The sequence below is a fragment of the Acromyrmex echinatior genome, chromosome 13 (genome assembly GCF_024713525.1).
Source record: "Acromyrmex echinatior isolate Ae372 chromosome 13, ASM2471352v2, whole genome shotgun sequence".
NCBI classification, from domain to species: Eukaryota; Metazoa; Arthropoda; class Insecta; order Hymenoptera; family Formicidae; genus Acromyrmex; species Acromyrmex echinatior.
In genome coordinates, this window is record NC_141864.1 from 5,758,866 (window position 1) to 5,784,283 (window position 25,418).

At 30.3% G+C, this 25,418-nt stretch overlaps 1 protein-coding gene and 1 long non-coding RNA gene across 9 annotated transcripts in view; one reads left to right on the forward strand and one right to left on the reverse strand.

Annotated features, from left to right (window-relative positions):
* LOC147907548 (uncharacterized) overlaps positions 1-25,418 on the forward strand; it is a 217,463-nt gene that overhangs the window by 92,926 nt on the left and 99,119 nt on the right. The window lies entirely within an intron of this gene.
* LOC105150882 (uncharacterized) overlaps positions 1-25,418 on the reverse strand; it is a 121,083-nt gene that overhangs the window by 61,293 nt on the left and 34,372 nt on the right. The window contains exon 2 of one of the 6 annotated variants that reach the window (XM_087412897.1): positions 14,733-14,825. The exons of the other annotated variants lie outside the window; for them this stretch is intronic. The gene's annotated coding sequence lies outside the window, so the exon portion shown is untranslated. The remainder of the gene's footprint in view (positions 1-14,732; positions 14,826-25,418) is intronic. 6 annotated transcript variants of the gene reach the window in all.

The following is a 25,418-nucleotide window of genomic DNA, read 5'->3' on the forward strand; positions in this document are numbered from 1 at the left end:
AATTAAATTTTAAACAATAATTATATGAATTTTTCTTTACAAAATATTTGTTCTGACATTTTCATTTAATCATAGCGAAAAAATGAAAACATTTTCTCAAAAGAAAATAATTGCGCAATCGTTTAGAAAAAATTGTTAAATTTCTATTAAATAAATAATTGTTTTAAATGAAATAAAAATTCCAAAAGAGAAAACGTTTGCAAATATTGATAGAAAAATTGTAAATTAATAAAAGTATTCTGAAAAGTATTCAGATATATAACTGTTAAGAGTTATTTAGATAAATACGAGTTTCTACTTCAAGTAGGTATTTATCAAGTTTTATACTTTTAATTACAGCTTCATTTTCAATGAGGAATACGCGTCTCTTTACAGCTATCTTTTAATATGAAAGGAACTTTTGCAAAGTTTTAATTGAATCTAATACCAGAAGTAAAGTTGAGTCTCAGTTAACTGGCTTTTCATCCAGTCGTAAGATGAAGTTACAGAAATTGGCAAGTCCAATCTGCATACGTAGAGTAAAACCGCAGCGAGTAAAATTGCGTTTATTGCATTCGTGCAATATCACAACTGATCGTGACAAACTAAATGCAATTTTTGAAATACAATTTCTATGTATTAATTTCGCCGAAAAATATCCAATCCTTTTTTAAATAAATACCTTTGTAACCGTGAATTTGAAAAAAAAGAAAAAATATAATACACTTAGTGCCAAGCTTCAACATCCTGGATTACACCAAGTGGAAATTCTGCCAGATTTTCGTATCACCCACTGTATACCAATGCATCTCTAAATCCTCGGATCATAGCACGGTTGGAAACATAAACGGGATATAGTTTGATGGCAGACAAAGCACCAGGACGTGGTACGAAACTATAATGGGTCCTACCGTGAATGACTGATCGGTGATTCTATTCTCTTTCACTACGCTTAGCGCGTGGTACCGCTAATAACATTAAACGTCATTCGTACCAGCGTGGATTTTGCACCGAGATTTTAATAAGCACACTATGCGGCGAAGTGCACATTTATATAATGTTAGGTTTTCACATAACCATAATGTGTCCCGGGATAATTGCTTTGATTAATTGATCCCGTTTGCCGCAACGTCGGATCTGGTGATATGGCAGAGAAAAAAAGCGATGTAATTTTTTCAACATGTGGATCTTTCGTAAGCATATTGTAAGTTTGAGCATATTGTATGTAAGCTACACCACTTCAGGGCGTATTTCAGATTCGACGTCATGACTTTTCCTTTAAATCACGTACTCTTTCGAGATTACTTCATGGAATCGAATGTCAAATAGATCTAAAAGCGTCGTACTCTCGAGACTTATACGCCGCATATGCACCAAGTCTTTTGATTTGCATTTTCATTCCCTTTCGTGCCAACAATTCCGAATGCAGAAAGTGCTCGAATCACCTTTTACTTGATTTATTAAGGCGCATGTTTCGTTTCAATACACTAAAGGCGCTTTATAATACGTCTTTTATTGAAATTTGAATATCCTCATGTTAACATGTTCTCATTTGCGAAAATTCGTATTCCTTAAACGTTTCCCGAAGACATACGACGATTGTAAAAAAACTTTTATTCGAACTTATCAATATAAGGATGAGACTTTTTAAAAAATTCTTTATTAAAAAAAAATATTCTTTATTGTTTTCAAGCAACATACCTGTTTTCAGAATTTCTCTATTTTTTCTTTATTTCAATTATTGACGTCTATCTAGCTGCTCCCCTCTCCCACTTCACAAAATCTTAATGACTGAATTATATAATAATGCGCTATACGTTCTCAAAATCCGCAAAAAAAAATTTTTTGTTGGGGGGAAGGCTCTGAGTAAATTGTTAGTCCTCTTTCTCCTTCACATTTATGCATTTTCATATTCATATAGTTTCAATTTTTGCGCTGCATCCCTTAAGGCACTTCCCTCTTGAAGCAAAGAGTCATATTCATCCCTAAGTCATTTAAAATTGCAAAATACGCTATCTAACTATGCAAAATATATCTTCGATTTATTTCTAAGCATTTCAATTTTTGCGCTGCAACCTTTAGAACTGCCGGAATTGAATACTAGAATCATCAATTTGACTCTTATGTTTTTTTTTCGATTAATAAAATGTTATTTTGATATTATTTGCATTATTTGGAATTGTATATATATATATATTTTTTTTTTTCGATATTTTGTATTATACAGTACGAAAAAAAACAAACAATTAAATATTATAATTGCAGTTTCATTGACATATTGATTCTTCTTGCTATAGTAAACAATATCATGGTGGAATCAGAAAGGTGAAACATTGCGCATGATGGAATAAGGATGGGGCGAATTTTGACCAATCAAACGCTATCGGCATTGTATGACATTTCAAGATCATGTTGGCCATGACAGAAATGTGTGTGACAGAAATCGAGAATGGACACGAGTCGCTGACAGGCATGTCGCTAATTTTAAAACAGATTTATGCGATATTAAATGAAAAGATCATGTTTCAATTAAATAAATTGTTAAATGAATAATTTAGTAAATTATACGTTTGAAAATGACATTTCAAACCACATGATTATTTTTCATATTACCGATAGCGTCTGACCGACCGTAACTGTCTACTGCGCATTCTTAATTTGGAACTTCATCTTTCTACCTTGAACAATACTATGAAAAGAAAAACAAGATAAAAAATATATCAAAATCATATACAATATAGATGATTAATTCACACTGACAAGATATTAATACATGATTATTTCAGAATACATGAAGCGACATTTTGGCAGTTTATAGTAAAAATAAAAATAAACTATGTAAACAGTGGAATTAATTAATTTTTTTTTGTAAATCTTTTAAAATGATGAAAAGTCAGGGAAAACTGTTAACCAATACGGAAATTTATAAAAGTTATAGCAATTTTTATAACAGCGGAGCCAAATTACCGTCATCGGTTCTGTGTTAAAAGAATTCTCTCTTAGAGCAAACAGACATATTTATCTCTAAATCATTTAAAATTGCAAATTATGCTATCTAACTATGCAAAATATATCTTTGATTTATGCGCTATGCATTTCCAAACAATTTCGATTTTTGCACTGCAATCTTTAAGGGACTTCTCTCTTGAAGCAGTCATATTCATTCCAGCGCAAAAATCGAAATTGCTTGGAAATAGTAGCACATAAATTAAAGATATATTTTGCACAGTTAAATAATATAATTTTGCAATTTTAAACGACTTAGGGATGAATATGATTGTTTGCTCCAAGAGAGAAGTGCCTTAAGGGATGCAGTGCAAAAATTGAAATATCCATATGAATATAAAAGCGCATAAATAGCGCATAAATCCTATTTGATTTTTCAAATTGGTTCTTATCAACATATGAGGGGCTGACTGACAGCCTACTCAGCCCTTGCCTCCACAAAAAATTTTTTTTTAACCAAACGAAATGAGCGCAAAAACTTTTTTGCAGGTTTTGAAAGCGTGTAAATAGCGCATTATTATATAATTTATTTATTAAAATTTGGTTAAGTGAGAGGGCCAACTAAGCAGATATTAATTATTGATACAATCATTAATAGGCTTGTGTATAAAATTTAAATATCTATTTTTAAATAAAATTCCTTTTTTCTAAAAAAACGAGAAAAAAGAAACAAATGAAAAAAATGGAAAAAAGTTTTTAAGATCCACTTTAATTTTATCAGCATAATATTAATTTATAAGGATCCTGAAGTTGTTATCGTAAATGATAGCGACGTTGAACTGTTGAGTTCTATAGTACCGTAGTTAATATAAATTTTATGAAGCTACGTTAAAACAAATTATTGTACAATTCTTTATTATTGTTTTGTTTCTTTATTCATCTTTACCTTTTCGAGCTTTTCTAATTTTATTTTAACTTTATATAAAAGTTAATAACGAACGAGATAATTAACGCGAGATAGTTAAGTGAGATAACCTCCTCGTTAAATTTAAATGTTTTTAATATACTTTTTTCTGTTTATGTTGCTTCCTTGGGGAGGAAATTATGAATAAAATTTTCTGTTTTGAGTTTCTTTTGTTTTTTCCCAATTAACATTGATTCTATAATTATCTATAATTATCTCATAATTTCTTGTGTGTATTTTATTAATTTTAAGATTGGACGCAACGTATAACGAGAGAGAATATTATTTTTAACAAAAAATTATTTTAAATCTCGGGAATTGCAATTGTCACCTATCGCACGCATATCAACTATATTATATCGCATTTAGTTTAATGGCTTAATTACGATCATTTAATGATGGTAGAATTCGTCCGAAATAATGAACGGCGGAAAAAATATAAAATCGTCCATCTTCATTTTCTCTTATAGTGAGGCAATTGACATATTTCGTGATAATAGATTAATATTCAATATTACATTAGCGGATAATGCTATTACTACTTACGTAACGATCAAAACTACTTTCCACAGAAAACACGTATGATTTGCTTTCATCATAAATTTTGAACATTCAGCAGCAATACATTAACAAGCATTTAACTTTTACGTGAATTACTTCGCCGCGATGTGCAATACTGTGTGTAAAGTTTTCTTCTACACAATAAAACTTTTTCTTAAGACGCTCCTAAGTGAGTCAATAAGTAAAGAAATTATTCTACGTGATAATATAAAGTGGTTCTACCTGTATACACAGAAACAGTAGTAACGACTTTCTCGTGCTTCATCATACAACACTTCACAGTATATGATGAAATATAAGGCAGGGAGAATTGTGTCTATTTTCTTACACGTTATATCACTTTAGCCCGGGCTCGCCGTTGTGCTTGTTCGTTTGCCAAGCCTGTGTCGGGCGATCCTTAAAAAAACATAGAAGTATTTGAGCTTGTAACGAGGCGAAAGTAAAGCTTGGCAAGTGATGATGATTTTAAAAAATTAACATTCCAGCGTACTAAGAATAATATTATCTTCAATAAGGTAAACGAGTGAATTATAAAATTGAAAGCAATTGTCGATGTGAAAACTTTATCGAAGCAATTAAAGTTCAGCGTTTCTTCTGTAATTTTTTTTACCTGCTACACCTACTTTCTCTTTTCGCTTGATTATATTGGAAGCCGCGTTATTATCTCGCCACATTATTTCGCCCCCGCGTAAAAATCAATTTCAAGACGTGCGTATCTTGGATACCTTCTTCATGCATTATAGCGAAGTAAATATCGAGGGAATATGTTTTACGAGGGCAGAAGCATATGAAGCCGCGTGGAACTAACTTCTATCGCTTCTAATATCGGACGATGACGTTATTAGTATCGTTTTATCGCCATCTTTGAGAAATTATTTCCCTTTTCAATAAAAAAATTTATCACGAAATGATAGGAATTAATTAAAAAAATGAATATGTAGAATATCTTACACCGCATACAATATTTTAGAATTTTATTCTAAACGTTAATCATAAAATCGGAAATTATATAGAAATAAATGAGAGAATATAACAATTTTTGAGTTATAAGCGATCGAAAAAGTAGAGTCAATTAACAATGCTTAAAATTCACGTAGATGCTATAATAAAATATATTTTTTATTAATTTTTACTGTTACAGTTATTTAATTTTTATTCTGTCATCTTTTGTTTGCCTTTAATTTGTAATTCTAATATTGACTGCTTTTACATTTTAACACTATGGGCATCTACAATGCTTTCGCGTTTTACATGTGACTACATTTCATTCTTGCTGACTTTACTTTTTCTCGCTTCTAAATGAAGAATCGAATTTGACTTTGTAATTTTTAATCATGGATTTTATTTTTATTTTATGAACTTATCTGAGAAAAAAAATCGTTATCGTTCAAATTATTTTATTTTAAATATACATTTTATGTTCTAATTGATAGACCCGATTTGATTTATTTTATGTTCTGATCGATATCTTTTTTTTATTATGTTTTAATTTATTTTTTTACAGCTGTTATAATAAGTTCGAAATGTTCCATGATTTATTTTATTAATTTAAACAATATATTAAAGGCTTTAACGAATAAAAATGAAATAAAAATTGAGTATCATTATAATCCTATACTAGTTATTCATGTGTATAACAAATTTAATAGATAGCGATATAATAGATAAAATTAACGTTTTGACTAACGTTTACGTCATCCTCAGTACAAAAAATTACAAAAAGGTATATGTATAAGTATTAAAAGACACGATAGTGTCTCGGTGTTAAGATAAAAATAACATTGCTAATTATATGTGAAACCTCAATCTTGTGTACTAAGATATATGTACTATGGCGCGATACGCCATCAATCAACATCGTTTGATTAATGACAACGTTGTGATGTTTCGAATATGTTTTTAGATATATTAAATATTTTTTTTAGATGCTTATATAATAATAAATCCAATGTAAGATTAGTTGAAAAAATGAAATAAATCTTAAATTGCAAACAATTGAATCATAGCCTATGAAAAGAATAATAAAATTATAAAATTATAAAAAAACTCATAAATATTTGAAACGATCGAAATAGTATAAATTGGTGTCATATTACAGAGACAAGATTGCACACAATGGAATGATCTGTGATACATTAAACTAAATATGCAGAATAAATATTAATATCCCCACCAAGAGAAAAGAGTGTCATATATGTAAAAATAGTTCTTTGCAGCGAATTAAATATATAATTTTTAAAAATTTAGATCACGCTAATTCTATTTATGTATATAGCTTTTGTATTCCACATGTCAGAGGCCTACTCAAAAATAAATTGCTTAAGATCTTTAAAATGAAAATATATTAATGCACATAATGTATAAAATTGAAGATTAACAAAATAAATATTGTATGCATACATTGGTTTAGCGTACATTAAGAATAAGAATTTATAATAATAATAATAATTTTTATTATTATTTATAATTTTTTTTTAACATCAACTTGAATTTAGGAAGAATTTATATATGTTTGTTATGTTTGTTGCTGCAAGAGCTATATCATCAACATATTTAACATAGAAATTAGGGATTATAGTTAGTTTTTTTAGAGCTAGATTCCAAGTCTTGTTACACAATATCTGCCACAGTAGACAGTAATAAACTTAAATGTTTGCTTATAGACCTTATTACATCGAAAATAAAGAAAGTGGAATTAAGTATTGATTTCAATAATGATACTTACATTGATTTTTCCTAACTCAATTTTCTGTTGTAATAGATTTTATTTATGTGTATGTGTGTGTATTGTGTGTGTGTGTGTGTGTGTGTGTGTATGTGTGTGTGCAATTTCTTTACTACTAGATCTACAGGTACATTAATAAAAAGTGAGATCACTTTTCCGGCACACATACATTCAACATTTTTTTAAAGTTAAATAGAAACTATTATTTTTGTATAATAGCTATTTGGAAGCAATAAATTATAATAAATGATTTTAGCAGGAACATAAATTATGTAGAGAACTATCAGTAGATGAAATAATGATACGTAGTGAATAACTAAGTTCGTTTTCGATATACTCTTGGTAATATTACATTTGATGTATTTAAGTAATTTGTTTATGTTTATTGAATTTGAAATCCATTCATGACTCTTTCGTATCATTAGTGTGAATTTAAATTCTGAAGTTATCCTATTATATAAACAGGGTTTCGCTTATTAATTGCATCAAACATCTATACCAGACAACAACATTTTCATTTTATCTATATAATTCTATTTATTAAGAGCCATAACAATATTACCTTTATTAGCATGTAAATAAGATCTGATGATGTTTATTTTTAATAAATGTTTTTGTAGCAGGTAACAACAAGATATTTGTATTTGCTTTATTAATTTATACAAATAAAATGTTATCTTTCACTCGCCTTTGCTCGTAAAATTTGACTTCTCTTTATTTTATATAAAACGATCTTTTTTATATAAAATGATCTGATTTATTATTATTTATGATTAATGATATTAATTTTTAATTAAATAAATAGTACTGCTCAACTGATATAGGCAATTATAGCAATTACAATGATGTATAATAAAATTGTGTGACATAAAGGCAAATAGGAGTCCACAAGTAAGATTACATAAACATTATAAAACTAAAAAAGTGTGTATAAAATGATAAAAATTAACTGTTAATAGACTAAGACAATATTTATTCAAATTGCATTACATGCATGTTTCGGCTACAAGTTCGAGCCCTCCTCAGATGTAAAGAATAAAAATATACAATAAAAATATACAATAAAAATATACAATAAAAATATATACTGTGTAAGATGAAACGCAACCGCTAATGAAAAACGCAGAAAATATATAATATCATATCGAAGGAATGTTAGTGTTGGATGAAATACTTGAAACAGAGGAAATGAAAATTGCTCGCCAATTGGTTGGAAGACTGATTGAGAAAACATTTTTTTGTTGTTGGAAAAAAAAAGAAAAAGAAAAAACTTAGTGAAGGATAAAACTTAGTGAAGGATAAAATTTAGTGAAGGATAAAACTTTATCTTTTTATGTACATACTCAAAGAATAAATGCAATGCAAGGAACACAGTTTTCCTTTGGTCAAAAACTTACCCCAATTCAAATATCGATGACACATATCCATGTAAATATTATCAACAATTTAATAGTCTGAGAATATCCATGGTCAGAAAAAAATAAAAAATCTCCATACATGATGTCAAAAAAGAAAAACGTTACGGAAACATCATACATCTAAGCGATGCGAAAGACGGAACAATAAACGAATATAAACGAATCTCATGTCACAGTGTCAAATATTATTTACGATCGGAATGTAGGATACATGTATGTTCTATGTGTCCGTTTAAAGATTGTTTTCTGTTTTTTGATATACAGCATCTCAAAGATCAAATGCTTGTTGTAACACAGCTCCTTGTCTAAAATACGTATGTTGTCTCAGTCGAAATCGTAGTCAAACTGCAATCTATGTTCTGTTATTACTTGATCTTGAAGATGTGTTCCAGTGTATATGATGTCAGAAATTCTTGTTTTCAATTTATTTCCTGTTTGGCCTACATATGATGCATCGCAATCTCTACAATTTATCTTATAAACAACGTTCGATTTCAAAAAATTCAGCCAAAGAATCTTTGTGTACTTTTATATATTTATTTGTTTAGTTTGTTGGGACTGAAGAAAGAAATCCCTGATATCATCCCCGTTGAATCTCTTGAATTTTTCAATTAATGTAACATATGATATTGTAAACCAAAAAGGCTTGACTGTTAGGTCTGCATCGTTAACAACTTTATCTTTTCTCGATATTCCACCGTTAAAAATATTCTTAATTCTGTCATTGATGGTCAAATATAAATTTGAGGATAGTCGTTATCAATTAAGATGTTTATTATAAAAATTATTTCTTCTTCGTGAAAAGCAGAATAAGGCAATAAAAGAGCCTTATCCAGTTAGCCAAAAATTATGCCTCTCTTTTGAGATATCGGATGGTTAGAAAAAAAATTTAGAAATCTGCCTGAAAAAGAAGGTTTTTGAGACCAACCAAAAATTAGTTGATTATTTCTAATAATAATACTAATATCTAAAAAATTCAAAGATTCATCACCAATTTCCAATGTAAACTGCAGAGGATTCCATGTTATATATTTTCTGCATTTTTTATTAGCGGTTGTGTTTCATCTTACACAGTATATATTTTTATTGTATTCTTTATATTTGAGAAGGGCTCGAACTTGAAGCCGGAACATGTAATGCGACTTGATTAAATATTGTCTTAGTGTGCCTTCCAACAAGCGACACAAATGACACAATGGATCATTACATCCTTGTTGTTTCCCAATGTTAAACAATGATAACATGATTAATGTTATCGCATTATGTCGCTTGTTGGAAGGCACACTTAGTCCATTAACAGTTAATTTTTATCATTTTATATACATTTTTTTAGCTTTATAATGTTTACGTAATCTTACTTGTGGACTTCTATTTGCCTTAATGTCATACAATTTTATTATTTTAATATTGAGAGTTCTGTTTTGATTTACCTTTTTAAATGTAGTGACTAAATTTAGAATCACCATTATTAAATTTTAAATTGTTTAATCTTTTTCCAATAAAAATTTGTATTTTTACTTTTTTATTCACCCCCTTCAATGCCTGTTCGTATAGATTCGCTAAAAATTGCTCAAACTTGCCTCAGTTGTGTTATTAAGTCGGAGAAATAAGTTAATATTCCAATAAAGAACGTCTTTTTCCGGATAAGATATGTATTTTACCGAAATCCACGAGAGAAAGAGAGAGGGGGGAGGGGGAGGAGAAACTTTCAGTATTTCTCGCATCAGGTGAAACGCGCGAAGGGTGAATCATCTCTAGGGACACTCAATCATTCTGCGCTCTCTGCGCTCTCTGGAGCGTTTCTTCCCTTTAAACTGGCGAATCGTTAATTCGCCTCCTGCATCGACACTATCCCTGATGGGCGGGAAACCGAAGAATAAAATAGCACGTTTACGCTTGAAAGAATCGATTTTGACGTCAAAGTTAACGTTGAAATTACAAATACTTTAGTCATTTAGAAGAAGCGTCGCTTTTTTGAAGAGATTTAACTTAACTTTTCTAGATGACGTTGAAAATGATAACGCCATTTTAAGATTTTCCAAAGTTTCTCTTTCGAAATAAAATTTAAAAACTGTCATTTAAAAAAGTTCATATTTCTTTTTGTTTTATATTGAATGTTTTAAAATAATGACGTTTTCAAGAGAAAGTATACAAATTATTTAAAATCTTCTATCTGTGTGTGTGTGTGTGTGTGTGTGTGTGTGTGTGCCAGAGTTTTTTAAGTGGATTTGAAAGAGTCTTAATTACTCCCAGCAATACGAAAACTCTTTAATCGTTATTATATCTTTGTTTTAGAGTAACAAACAATCTCTCACAAAGTTTAAAAAGGATTAAGGTATTCTCCTTGGACACAACACAGTTTCTTGGATCAAACTAAATTAAAGATTTATTTTTAACTAAATTAAAAGCTCTTTTTCTTGATATATGGATAAAAGAGAACATTTATTATTTATTCTATAGTATATATTTTAGTATATATTTATATCACAGAGATGTAGTATAAAAATCTATATAAATAAGAGATTTTTAGATCTTTATGGAAGATCTAAAGATCTTCGTGTTTATAACGAAAAGAGGAAGACTTTTGGACGGAATAAGAAAGAACTTCGATCTCATTTTGTCGCACTCTATTCAAAATTAGGCTTTGCGCATATTTTATAGTAGGCGAGTACCGTCTTGGGTACTTCTTATCATCATAACGAGAATTGTTCGAAAGATCTTATCGCTAGTTTTTACAATTCGGGCCAGAACGCATTTAACCACGTTTTCTGATTTCAGTAAGGGATAAGACCGATACGTGAGTCGATGACGGGACATGGCTCCGGACTTCAGCCCCGCTGTATACTGTGATTTTATCGCTGAACTTTTGCGCCTTCGTTTTCCCCTGGTGTGCGCTACCCTTGTCCTATCGATTTCTGTGACGTAGCCCGCTCACCTCGTCTCGCTTTCCCGACCTCCACATCCTTTTCGTATTCGCTTACTATACTTCGTCTCTTGCTTTTTGGTCCGTTCCTTGATTCTCTCGATTCAGTATGAAGCGATTGATGATGTGAATGCGTTGCCGACAATGAAGTAGCTTAGATGATTTAGTAGTTTCTCTTTTGCTCTTTCACATTTTGTATACCTATACTTACAAAATATCCAATGTCAACTCTCTTTTCTTCATTTAACTTATATGCCAAAACTAGTTTGTTCTAAAAAAGTAACTTTACAATTTTCTCTAATAGCTTTCTGACTTTTAACCTTTAAATATGTAAGTATGTAGTCACAGCATCCCACGCATAGTTATCTTGAAAACTTTATTCTAAAAAAGAAAAACTAAAAGTATTGTTCATAATTCTAAAGTTCATTATTTATACATTTCTTTATCTTATAAGAGTATGAATAATGCAAACTTAATATACTATTAAAAATATAACTATAAAAATAAAATTTCTTGGGAGTGTTCTGAGCACTTTATCTACCTACTTAAAAGTTAATTTTAATTACTTTACACATTTATAAAAGTATTTAGTTTCTCGAAAGCTGTTTCACATATTTCTTTACAAAATGAATTTGTTCCCAACAATAAACTACTGTCACTCGTAGAGTAAATTTCTTCTTTGGTTTCCGAAATTCAAAATCAAATTTGATTTTTACATTGAACTGTCTATTTTTCTGTCAGTACATTGAAAACTGTTATCCTTTGATAAACGTCAATACGTTCGACGCACAATACCCGCTGTAAAAATTTCAATCATTGATCGGTTAAATAATTGACCAACGGTTGAGTAGCTAAAATTCACACCACTATAAATTTCTTCATTCCGCAATTCAACCATTTTTTGGTAAAAGTGACTCTGAGCTACGCTTTTATATTTGTTGGCATTCGACGTAAAATCGAATTCAGAAAAAGCAAATTTAGAAGCGTATATTTAAAAAATATCCGACCTTTTTTTTGCATTTCTGTATTTTGTGTTTTCTTATTTAAAATATATTTCTATAAATATATTTCTGGCTGATCCTACAGTAAGGCAATTTAATACGTAATCCAGCAATTTAATACATAAAGCGACGTTTTAATACGACCACATTGGAAGGCAAAGAAATATTGCGGACTATTAAGTTTTACCTCAAATAAATCCTTATGCTATAACAGTTTTAGAGTCTAGCAATATCTTAGCTTCCACGGTCGTTTAACCATTGCGAAGACGTTATATCTCATATACTTGCGTCATTTATTAGTCTCGAGTTACAAAATAGTAATTCTAAATTTTAAAAAAGTGTGAAAAAATAGAGTAACAAAATAAAGATCAAGAATCTAATTAAAATAGGGGAGAATATACGGATCTAAAAAAATCCCTGAGAAAGTCTCACTTTGTGTTGTACAAAGAATAAAATTTGTCGTAAGAAAGTATATGGAGATAATGGATAAGTAGATCAAGATACAGAAATACATTTTCTGTGTTCTTTTCATCGACGTTGCATGTGTAAGGCACATTCCATGTTTTATGTGGAACGTAGAACATAAAATAGGAGGGAAATAATTACAGGAAGCAAGAGTGATGTTAAACGAGGATAAACAAACGGGAACAATAATGGCCAAAGGAATCAAACAAGTGACAAAGACATCTAAAAAGCGTGACAAAGACAATAGCTGTATGAACGACAAAGCAATCAAAAAGGACGAAATTGCCATGGATCAAAGCATTCGCGTTTGCACGTATCCATCATATGCGAAGATACGAAGGCGATAATACTATCCGGTTTTCGCGCTTGTAGTAGAATATGCGTATAACAAAGATATAGTTCGCAAATATTGTCGGAGAGACGATAAAATCGATAGGGTGAACGGCAGTGAAATATGCTGTGTATTTTCGAGGGTAGGTATCCGTTAAATTCATCTCGTGTTAAATAGAAAAGTTCAATTTTAAGCGTCGTATATGACACAAAGCTACAATCGCGCTGGTGGGCAAAAAAAGTTGAGTTAATATTGTAGTTTTATCATTGAATTCTTTTCTTGTCAAGCGTAGTCAAACGGTATCGCTTCCGCGTGACACATGACATTAAAAAGAGTACAATTTATTTATTTAACTTACAATATCTATATTTAAATAAACAAATTTTTTAATTTCTAAATTTTTTGAATTTCTCTTTTATTTCGAAATATTCCTTCGGAGTTTAAATCCATTGTTATTTTATTCACAACGTTTCATATGCTACATGTAACAATTACAAAATCAAAAATTATGGCGTTGTGTAACAGTAGGATTGTACAGCGCACGGAAGAAAAGAGATAAAATGGAATGGAAACACTGTGCAGAACTATTGCGATGAGTGTTTTGAAAGCTTTTCTCTGTATTTTGCAGGGCAGTTGGTAACTGTTAGGGTGCGCAAATTTACTGCTTTCAAGATAGAACTGCATCTAACAAACAGCAACGCAAAAAACAGACGTACGAGAAACACGTGGGCCATAAGAAAATACGTTAATAAATGACGATAGGATAAAGAAAATTCTCAGACGTAAAACTGTCACAGAGAAAAAGAGGAAGAGATGGTGTTAAGAATGATGGTGAAATAAAAACTTAAACCTAAACAGAATGTTGCCTGGAGATATTATTTTATTTTTAATAAGAACAGACGCCATTATTTAATCAAATAGACGCCACTATTAAATTAAAATCTAATAGGTTATGCTGATATTAATAAAAACTTATTAAATAATGCTTTTCGAAATGTCATTCAGAAAATTATCCGTTAAAGACATTTAAAAATAGAAACATATTGGAATGAAATTCCATCTTTCGGTCTGGTTTTAAAAGCTGTATTTTAAACAAATTTAATTAGAGGCTTAATTGTACAGGTAATTGTACAAATTTGATGATTAATTAATATCAGAATTTGATTAATTTGCAATTTGTTTAAAAAAGAACTCAATTTTAATTTTACAATTTACACATCATTCAACACGATATCTCACAATAATTTAAAATGTAATAATGATATCTCGTGTTACAAATATTTATACAATGCTATATTCTCATGATTAAACTGAAATAAAAAGTGAAAAAATGCGTAATTAAATAAAATCAAAATGCAGGCATTACGTACATATAAAGCAACATTGTTGGGTATAAAGAAAAGTATAGCAAGACTTTACCTAGAAGTTCGTTCTTTATTGCCTGGAATAGCATGCCACTGTGGTAGCGTAGAATCTTATTGCTTTCCCGACAACGCTGTGAATTTAGAGCTCCTATGTTAAAGGAAAGGAAGAAAGTAAATTGCTAAAGGAACATTCTATTCAACTGCGGTGTAAAAAACAACCTTAGATATATCTTAACCACTTTGAAAATTAACGGTGACAATTTCCACATGTTCGTTTCACTTACATTTAATTATAAGCAAAATTAAATATGGAAAATATCGATAATTTATTGGTATCTCATGTTTAATATTATTTAACATTAATTAGGTATTGTTTATTACTTTTGTAATCTTTTCAAAAAGTTATTAGGTACAATTATATTACTGTCGAAGTCGGTGTGTGTGTAATATCCGTTAACACATTCTCATCAAAATTGATGCTGAAACATTATTCCATGTATGCATTATTTCGTATTTAAAAGTAATAGTATTTATTGATATTTTAATAGTTATTTATTAATAAATCCGTATTAAAATACAATATTATTCTGGTTTTATGTAAACATATTATGATAAACATGCGATACGAAATGGATTACATTAAATATATCTAAAGCTACGGAAAGAAAATTTATTATTGTTTTTACAACGAACTAGGCTGGATTGTGATATAAAATCGTGCAAGTGCGATATAGGATCGAGGGGATTGAGGAACGAAAACTTTGATAGAAAGTTGCTTCCGTCGATTCCTTCCCGTCTATCTGTACATTCAAGTCTCTTTTTGACTTTGTAAAATAAGTTTAGATTTCTTCTGACTTTAATCTCTCTTGAAATTGGCTTATATGTAACAACGGCAATATTTTCTTGTTGGATCAATACAAACAACGGATTTTAGTGCAGAAAAAGACGATAAGAAATAATACAGAAGTTTCAGAAGTCATCTATCTTGGAATTAGAACAGGAAGTAGCCATATACGTTCTCTTGCAAAACGTTCAGGAAATATTAATTTAATGAAAACATAAGAAGAGAAAAAATGTATACATTCAAATGACGCAACGAATTTTTAAAGCTATTATGTTGGTCGGAGCAACTAGCGAGATGAGAATAGTATTTATTTATAAAGAGATCCATTGTCACAGAAAACTCATGGAAGTGTCCAATTTTGATAAACTCTGAATATATTATTTTCTAGAGAAAAATAAAGGCTATGTATTTTTTTATGAAGGCCAAATGACACTTTCAAAGGATACATGCAACAGCTCTTTGAAGAAAGTCGGTAATTGTCTTTTGAAGCGGATATCGTCGAAACTGTAAAAGATAGGAAAAAATATTTGAAATAAAAATTGAATGGTTTTAAGAGTACTTAATAATTATAATTTAAAAATTTTTTAATTTTTATTTTTCATAAATAATAATTTTTTATTTAAATAAATTTTTTAAAATTATTACTATTATAAAGTACTTTTTAAACTTTTTCATTTAACTTTTATTCAGAATTTTTTCTATTTCTTACAATTTCAACGATATTCGCTTAAAAAAAGAAAGCTGATTTTAGAGGGATATTGCATATCCTAAAAGGGGATTGGATCTTCATAAAAAAAATACGTGTCCTTTATTTTTGTCCAGAAAACGTATTTAAAACTCATCAACGTTGAAAGGTAACACTTCCATGAATTTTCTTGTGAATTATGATATTTCAACCCCAGAGTCTTTAAACAGCTATTACATTTCGCGCGTAACGAAACGAGCGCAGATCAATAAAGGGACCGAAGAAGCAGAAATAGTGGTTGTCTGAAGATGGTAAAGAATGAAAGAGAATGGATGGAGTGACGACAAAAACTCTTAAATGAATCTTTCTTTGAAGTTATTCTCGCTTTGCACAACTTTATACGAGATATATACTCATATATTCCAACCAGTATTTTTTTTCCTTATGTGTTGTTCTTTTTTATCATTACTAACAAAAGGATATCTGTAACAAGATGATGTCTTTTTCTCCTTGAAATATAACAGAGAGACAGGAATAAGAGAAAAGAAGAGAGATTTCTTTTAAAGGAAAAGTTTAATTAGTTTTGACAATATGTACATCAAATCATGTATAATCAAATCATACTACCTTTCGTTTACATTCTTGTTCAATTTGTAATAGATATTTTCTTAATAAAAATGTTGAAATATCAATCATTTTTATGACTTATAACTGAATTAAAAATGAAGATTTTGGCCTTTATTTTTAGAGTGGCAAACAAATAAGAAAATTTAATTTTTTATTTAATTTGTATTATTTTAGTTTCATAAAGTATTATTCTTTAATTTGAATGATTATGAAAATATTTAAAATTAAACGAAAACATTTTTTAAAGAAATATCGTGTTTTGTGCAATTAATTTTTAAGAGATCAATGTAAATTACAACTATATGTATCAATTTCTATTTTAAAAAAGGAGATTCTTGACATATTTGTACGCACCTTCTGTTTATAAAGAAGAAAAGATCCATTAAAAGAAATAGAAAATCTACTTTTCAGCTGCGATAATCGGATTATTTTGCACAATTCTTTCTTGATCCGAGAAAATTAAGATTGGTGTGACAGATATTTGTTTGGAGTATAATCTTTACTTTTGCTTAATAATTCTCTTGTCATATTTTGGAATGGCAAATAAATCTCTATTATTTCGTCGAAAAGACAAAGAAGAAGAGATGAAAGTGGCAATTTATTTGAATTGCACATAAAAGGCAATTGCAAGGATATCGCGTGGAAATGGATAAAGGTAAATTTCTAGATGAAAAAGAGATATGGGGCGGTGCCGAGCAGGAAAATAGGATATGCACCTGCATATTGAGGAATGCTGATACAAAGAGCCATTTCCTTATCCGTGAACTCAATGTGACAGTCGCAACTTCTTTGAATCGTTGAGATACGAATAGACAGATAAGCCAAATATGTAGTAATCTGGAGAACAGCAAAGTTGGAGAACACGGAACTAGGACACACGCAGCTCTCGGAAATTAAAAGGTCAGAGATAAAGCTTTATACTCAAATACGACTATAATATAAATAGAAACACGAACAATTCTCAGACTCAAGCGATAATTATTAGAAAAATCATTATAAACCACAATTTAAAACAACCACAATTAAAAACTTTAACAATAGGATTATATTTCTTTAACATGCACAGATTGATATTATATATGTTGCTAAACTTTATATAATAATATCAATTTTATTAACTACATATTTCTATTTTTCTATTTTTGTCTGATAAATTGTGTCTACTTTGACTGATAAATTACGAGATTCAGTCTTTGCTGATTTTCTTTGTAAAATAGGAAATGCTATGAAAACTCTTCAAGTGGACATTAAAGATATCCAAGAAAAAGTAAGAAACTTAATTGCTTCTCAAGCTTCCTCGGAAATGTCAACTTTTTCAGTCCGTAATCGATCTTAACCTGTGAAAGATCGCGTTTGCAAAAAAATCACATTTTTATTCGCCGTAATGCGAACGACACATTAAATCTCAGATTGTATCTTTGATTGATTTTCGAAAAAATTATTCAGACATCTCTAATACAGTTTCTTTATTATCTTCACGTTTTTTTTTCATAACATTTCTTATTTAAATACAAAACTTTATCTCTGACTATCATCATGTTTCATTTAGTAATTCACCGGTTTCCATGTTTCGGAAATGTAATCTTGCCGAGTTGTGTAACAAACGGAAGGCGGAAAGAATATAAGCAGTGTAGCTAGTTGTATTCAAATTTCGTCATACAATTTTTTTTTAATGTAAATGTATACATATATACAAGTATATATTTTTACTGATTTTTCAATCTTTAAAACAATCTGAAATGTAAATTATCGAAAAGTAATACGACATTTGATTTAAGTATATGAAAATTTGTGAATAAGAGAAAAAGTATCAACATCTCTCTCTCTCTCTCTCTCTCTCTCTCTCTCTCTCTCTCTCGTCTTGCGCAAATCGGAACATATAAATGCAAACAGATACCAGACAAATGCAACTTCTTTTTCCTTCAAGTTGAAGCATTTCCGTCCCTCGAGTCGAGTCGAGGATAGTTGTATGTAAATGTAAAACTAAAGGAATAAAACATAAGAGTGAAATAGAGATACGTCAAAAAAAGGTTAAGGAAGTTTTCGAGCTTACTTCTACGTGTAGATAGTCAATTTGAACTTACCTAAAAGCTTTAAATAGAATTTATATTACCGTAATGAATTCGCGAGGCATCGTAAAGTTTCAGTCAAAATTCTCATATAATTTCACAAAACCTTTCTATTTATATTACGATATTTGATTAATTATATAGAATCATACATTTTTTATTTAATATCTCATAAATATCTGCACATTATTCAGCAAGTAAAATTTTATAGGTGTTCTATAACAATTAGCCATTAATAACCAGAATAATCAGATCACATTTTAAAATTACAATAGGACATTATCACGTGATGACCTACCGAACAAAACGAGATTGTATTAACCCTATAGTGGCGCTTTAATCTATGCTTCGTTATGAGTTGAATCACACATTTAACAGTTGCGACATGGGAAATTACTTCCAGCAAAGCTCCGGAGAATTAAGATTATATTGGATCGTATTCTGGTTTCTCTTATCAAAGATCGAGCTTTGCTTCAATTCCTTTTTGAACGCTCGAAATCGATTCGATAAAATATAAAAATTCTGTTGTTCGTGGAAACTTTATATTTAATAGTTCATATCAATAAAATCGAATACAAAACTTGAGAAGAAACATATATTTTGTTTGATAGAAAAGTAATATATCTCAAAACTAGTAACAACATTTCAGGAGAGCATTTTTTAAGTTCTACATTGAAAAATGTTTTAAGAAATCTTTTAATGAAAAATGACATAAGTTTAAATAGATCATTTTTCTAACTATTTCAGCACTGACAATATTCCACAGAATATCTAAAAATATTTTTGTTCTATAAACAATCATTATGAAATTAATCAGATGATAAGCGATAGTCTTGTGGTAAATTTGAAGACATCATAAATTCTTTAGCCAGTGTGTCAATTTTTACCCATTGAGAATGCGCTTTTATCAATGAATACTACATTTCTAAAATTCTATACATGAACTACATACTAAACACACGTTGACATTGCAATAAGCACGTTCTGAATATATCAGCCTTATGTTTTTTTAGCCGGAGTTTTTTTATCTACTAAATGTATCTAGTATCAAATATTTCATATCTATACATTATCATTATGCAATTATGCAATTGACTGTCAAGTAGATTGAGCTTAATACGAATCTAGTATATAAATTTAATATACTGATATTGTTTTGTTTTTTTAATGTCTTAATATAATTTATATCATTTCTTTAATGTCTTAAATATTTAGCATATTAAGTATTGCATTTTTTAATCCAGTAACATACATTCAGAAATAGATGACAACATTTTTGCGGGAATAAAATTTATGCATCACTTAAATGTAACATACTTGATACTAAATGTGTTATAGAAGTCAGAGTGTTAATATTCTGTCCATTACTAAAACATGTAAAAATCCTAGATCCGCGGCTATAAAAGGATGACCTCACTTGAACGAACGGACGTATTCGGATTCTTAAAATTAGTTCGAGATCAATAAACTTCCATCTCGGGAAACGTATCGGGATGCGATTCTTGCAAGTCGAATCTTAAAATATCTATGGACTTCTTAAAACTTTCATTATCGACTTACGCGATAAGTATGTGCGCGTGTATGTGCTTGCAAGTGTTTACTCGCATATACAAGCCCGACTTACATTACAAATTTATTATATAGCTCCGATAACATTACTGTTATACGGCCATTATGGGTTATAAAATATTACCGGTAGCATTACTCTCGAAAAAGCGACATGTACTCTTTCGTCGGTCGCGCGCTTTTTGCACGACGCCGCGCTGTGCTGGCAGCACGAAAAGATAAATCTGGCAAAAACATCGGAATCTCGATAACACCGTAACGACACGTATAACCGACGGCCTCGAGTAACTAGACTCGTTCTCGGAATGATGAAACATTTTTTGCATGGTAAATTCGTATGAAAGACCGACGAGAAAAAGCATATATGGATCAAACAGTAAGTTATCCACGACATGGATAACTTTGCATAATATCCTGCATGGCATTCTGTAAGTTATCTTATTCTGAGTCTACAATTTGCTCGATAAGCTGAATATTAATATGGACACATGACTTTTTTCCGTTTATTTTTCCCTTTAGTTAATTAATGGCTCCTGCCACCCTAAGAGTTCTGAAGACAATACTAAAGCTCTAGATATACCAAAGTAGCGCAATCCTTTGACCCGAGCCGAAATGCCAACAACTTTTCTATTGGCTATTTCGACCGCCATTTGCGACCTAATTGTCTGTAGTCCAATAAGCGCTCAGTATTATTGGTATATATGATATGGTTAGTAAGTCCACAAAATGGAAGACTTTTGCGCTACTTTGGTATATCTAAAACTTAGACAATACGGCTTTCCCTATTTTTGTAAAATAATTAATCTATCTAATAAGGTAAAAGAATTAAAGACGATGACTTTGAATTATCATGACGAAAAAATGATCCTTCTCTTGATGATATTATTGTAAAAATTATCGAAGAATTCTTTTAAATTAACTATAGAAGAGCCATCGCATGTACATGAAGCGATGATAGGCATTATATCTTTTTACTTGTTCACATTATCTTTTCATTTATTCGCGTGACCTCTGCGTTCTCTTTTCCTCTTCTTTGTGTTCTATTTTCCATTTGCATCATTCTTTTTCACAACAAAACGTGACCACGTCATTTATTTCCACTAATCGATAGAAAGTACTGTGTGAAAAGCTTTTTCTCATAAATTTTAATTACAACTTAATTTTTATTCAAGTTACAGACCTCGTTGCATACAACTTATGTCAATTATCACGATTCCATTGTCATGAATAAACATAGAGATTATGTTCTATGGCATACGATGAAACTTTTAAGGGTTCAATAATTTCATGAAACTTATTTTAACAAAAGGTAGCAAGAAAGAAAGAAGGGAAGGAGAACAAGAACGTTACTAATTATAAGTTACAAATGTAAATTACAAATGTGGCTGGAAATGTAAAATGTTTGATAAAGTGGTAAGAATGGCAAAAGTTCAAAACGCTCCCTTCGGAGTTTAAGGCGTTTAACTACTCACTGCATATTCAAACAGCTGAATTCATCGGAATTATATCCATTCCAGGGTGTTTTAATTCCCGCGCAGATAAACCGCGCTTCATCATAACGGAAACAACGCGCATCATACTTTCATTATTGCTCTTATGGCACAACTGGCGATATCTCACTAACATTTACGTTGGGAAAAGCCGTCGAGTTTTCAACATCCATCATCTAATACGGAACACCAAGAATCAAGGATGATCGAACGTTGCTCGTAGAACCGCACCCGGCTCGAAATCCCTTAATTTATCGACTTGATTTGTAACCATCGCGCGCGTTTGCGCGTGCCTTCTGCCATAAGGCATAACGAGAACATACAAGGAACCAAGTCAAATTTGCACTGCTGGGCGCGACGGGCGGTATAAATGATCGGACCCGATCGATTCGAAGACATACGTAGGTGCTAAATCGAGATTTCCTCGCGCTATACTGCAGCTACGAATAGCTAAATTCGTTATCGCCCGGCATCTGAAAATTGCTGCCGACCAAACGCGCGAAATCGAATATTCGCACGACAATTCGCGTGCCCCCGTGTGCAAACCGCGCTTCACACATTTACGTACACGCAAGAACAATAGAGGCTGTTAAGATTCAAGGCACCATATACCAATAATGCCGCGTACTGAACATAACATGCATTTTTAACAACCTTCGTGTTTTACGTGAAGTAGGTATATCCCTTTCTCTTTAAAATTATTGTTTATAAAAGATCTTCTTTTCGATCGATTACGTAGCTCCATTTTTTTCTTGCGTTACTCAACAGATATTACAGCACTAATAGAATTTCGCTGATTAATAAATCGTTTTTAATAATGTAGGGTTTTCAATGTAGCGTTACATTTAATTAAGTCTTTATAGATTTAAATTTCTCAATTTACTCCTTTTTTTGTTCTTTGAGACCGGTAAATCTTAAATGAAGTTGCTGATATTTTCATAGATCCTAGATGTAAGTCTGGAGATAAGCCAATCCTCCTTCGGGTGGCTAAACGTGACTCGAATCTTGCTTTATCTCAACGAGCGATCTATTCAAACTTTTATATTGTGTTTCAAATGTCACGCGCACAAGAATAGAACCGCAAACTTCCTCATTCGCTAAAATTATCAATGTATTCCAAATTTACTTAAAATTTCCATTAACTATAAAATTTATTAACTATAGTTTTTTACATCACAAAATGTACTCGAAATACGAATCAATATAAAATAATAATTGTTTTTAAAAAGAATCATAAATATTTCTTTTCTACCGATAAAAGAACAGTTATATTATAACTCAGCAAATACCAAGTTACATGTACCTACCTATTAATTGTAATTTTCCATTCAACAATATGTAATAATATAACACAGTTTTATATTACAGTTATATTGTTGAATGGAAAATTACAACTAGCAGGTGCATTAGGGGAAATCGAGGCTGGTTGCCACAGTTTTTGATTAGTAATTTTTAGAAAAAAGTGGATACTTGATTTTGAAATATTATATACGTTATAATTATATTTACATCCTTTAAGTATTAGAAAAAATATTACTCGAAAAAAAATTCATCATGTCGTAAAAATAAGTTATTTAATTTTAAATGAAGCTGCAAAAATGTGACAACTAACCCCGTGTTCTGTTGATTATCACATGTTCTAGGATTGGCAATAGCATATTTGTTATGGACAATATATATAAAAAAATACATTTTGATCAATCTACCCCACATAGCCATTTTTAATAAAAGAGATTGTATTGACAAACTTTGTCAAGATAATGATTAATTAATTATAGCAAAGATAAGATTTGTCTTCTAAGATATGTTATTTTCTATAAACACAGGGATATCGCGATTAATGCCAAAGATTTGTCAAACAATGAAATAGATGATAAGAAAAATTTACTCATCAATTTCACTTTCTTAAAAATCACTATAAATAATATACATATGTAATGCTTGTGGTGTAAATCATTTTTAAATCACACAACAAATTAATATTATATCAGCAATCTACAGTAAAAAAAAAAGAGATTTTTCTGCCATGTCCTGTTTGAGTTATAAGCATTTGACAATCCACCCCATACGATAATTAATTCCAGTTTCCCCTACACGTAACTTGATGAAAGATTATCCAATAATCAATCGTGGTAAAGTTAAATAGAATTAAAACAAAAAGTTGTATCTCCAAATATCGAGTTGAAAATGTAAATTTAATTTAAAATTGAGTTATTTAATTTGAGTTATTAAGCTTTACTATGTATATATAATTACAATCTTTATTAAAATACTATCGAAGACATATAAGATTAACTAAAAATATGTATATATCACGTAACATTTTTAGTTTAATTTAATTACCTCTGGTGAAACTTTAATCAAGATTGTAATTGAATCTTACTATATACATATAATATTTCTGGAGATATCTAATATTGAAGAACGAGACGTCCCTAAATATTTATATTCATAAAAAGAAACTTGGTTCAAATTTCAGTGAAGATATTGATAGATATTAACATTTTCTTCTATTTGTCGAACAAAATAAATGATATAGTTCAGAATTTAATTTGGGAGTAGACTGTAATGCACATCGCGAATATGAACTCTATGAACTCTATGAACTTTATGAACTCTAAATTACTAGTTTCAGTCACGATAGTGCTAAATTGAAACTAAATTGCATTATGAAGTCACATAGATATCTCGTATGATTTATGATTGTACGTTTACTGACCGTTCGATTTGCCCTTTGATCAACCACGTCCACATACATCACGTATCAAATATAACTCACAAGTCCTTCCTACGAGTGCGCTTGACATCAAGAGCCTTGCTCAGAAAGATAGCTGAACTCTTGCTGAAGGGATGATCGATATATCGAACGTAGTATATCGGTGGCGAATTGTGCTTGCTACGAGCATACTTGTTACGATCTTTTCAATTGACAAGGACCATTGCCTGTTGACGTAAGCTAATCGTTTATAAGTTAAGAATTCACAAAAGTTGCTGGAAATAGAAAATAAATTTTTACCATCTTTATCCGCGACTGCAATTTCGTTCGGTTCTTTGTTGCTTAAAAATGGAGAGGAAAAATATACATACGTTAAATCAACAGATTACTCTTGGATTATTTCCTTTTGACCGAAAATTGCGATTTATTCGAATCTCAATTAACACAATGTTTGCAGCACGTTCTAGTAAATGAGTAATTATGTATTTTCTATGTATTTTGCCGTATAATTCAAACACATGCATTGAGTTCAGTGCATTGAATAATGAGAGTTCGCAAATTATTCCTAGCACCATAAATTTATTATTCAAACTTTAATCCGCCAACGTTGTACATTTAAGAGAACAACAGGGAGATTTTGTACTCACCTTTCCATATTTTTCACACGCAACATTTTGTATATACGCTGATGTCGAACGTATGACACTCTATTACATTTGTAAAAGTCATGTATGAATATTAAAA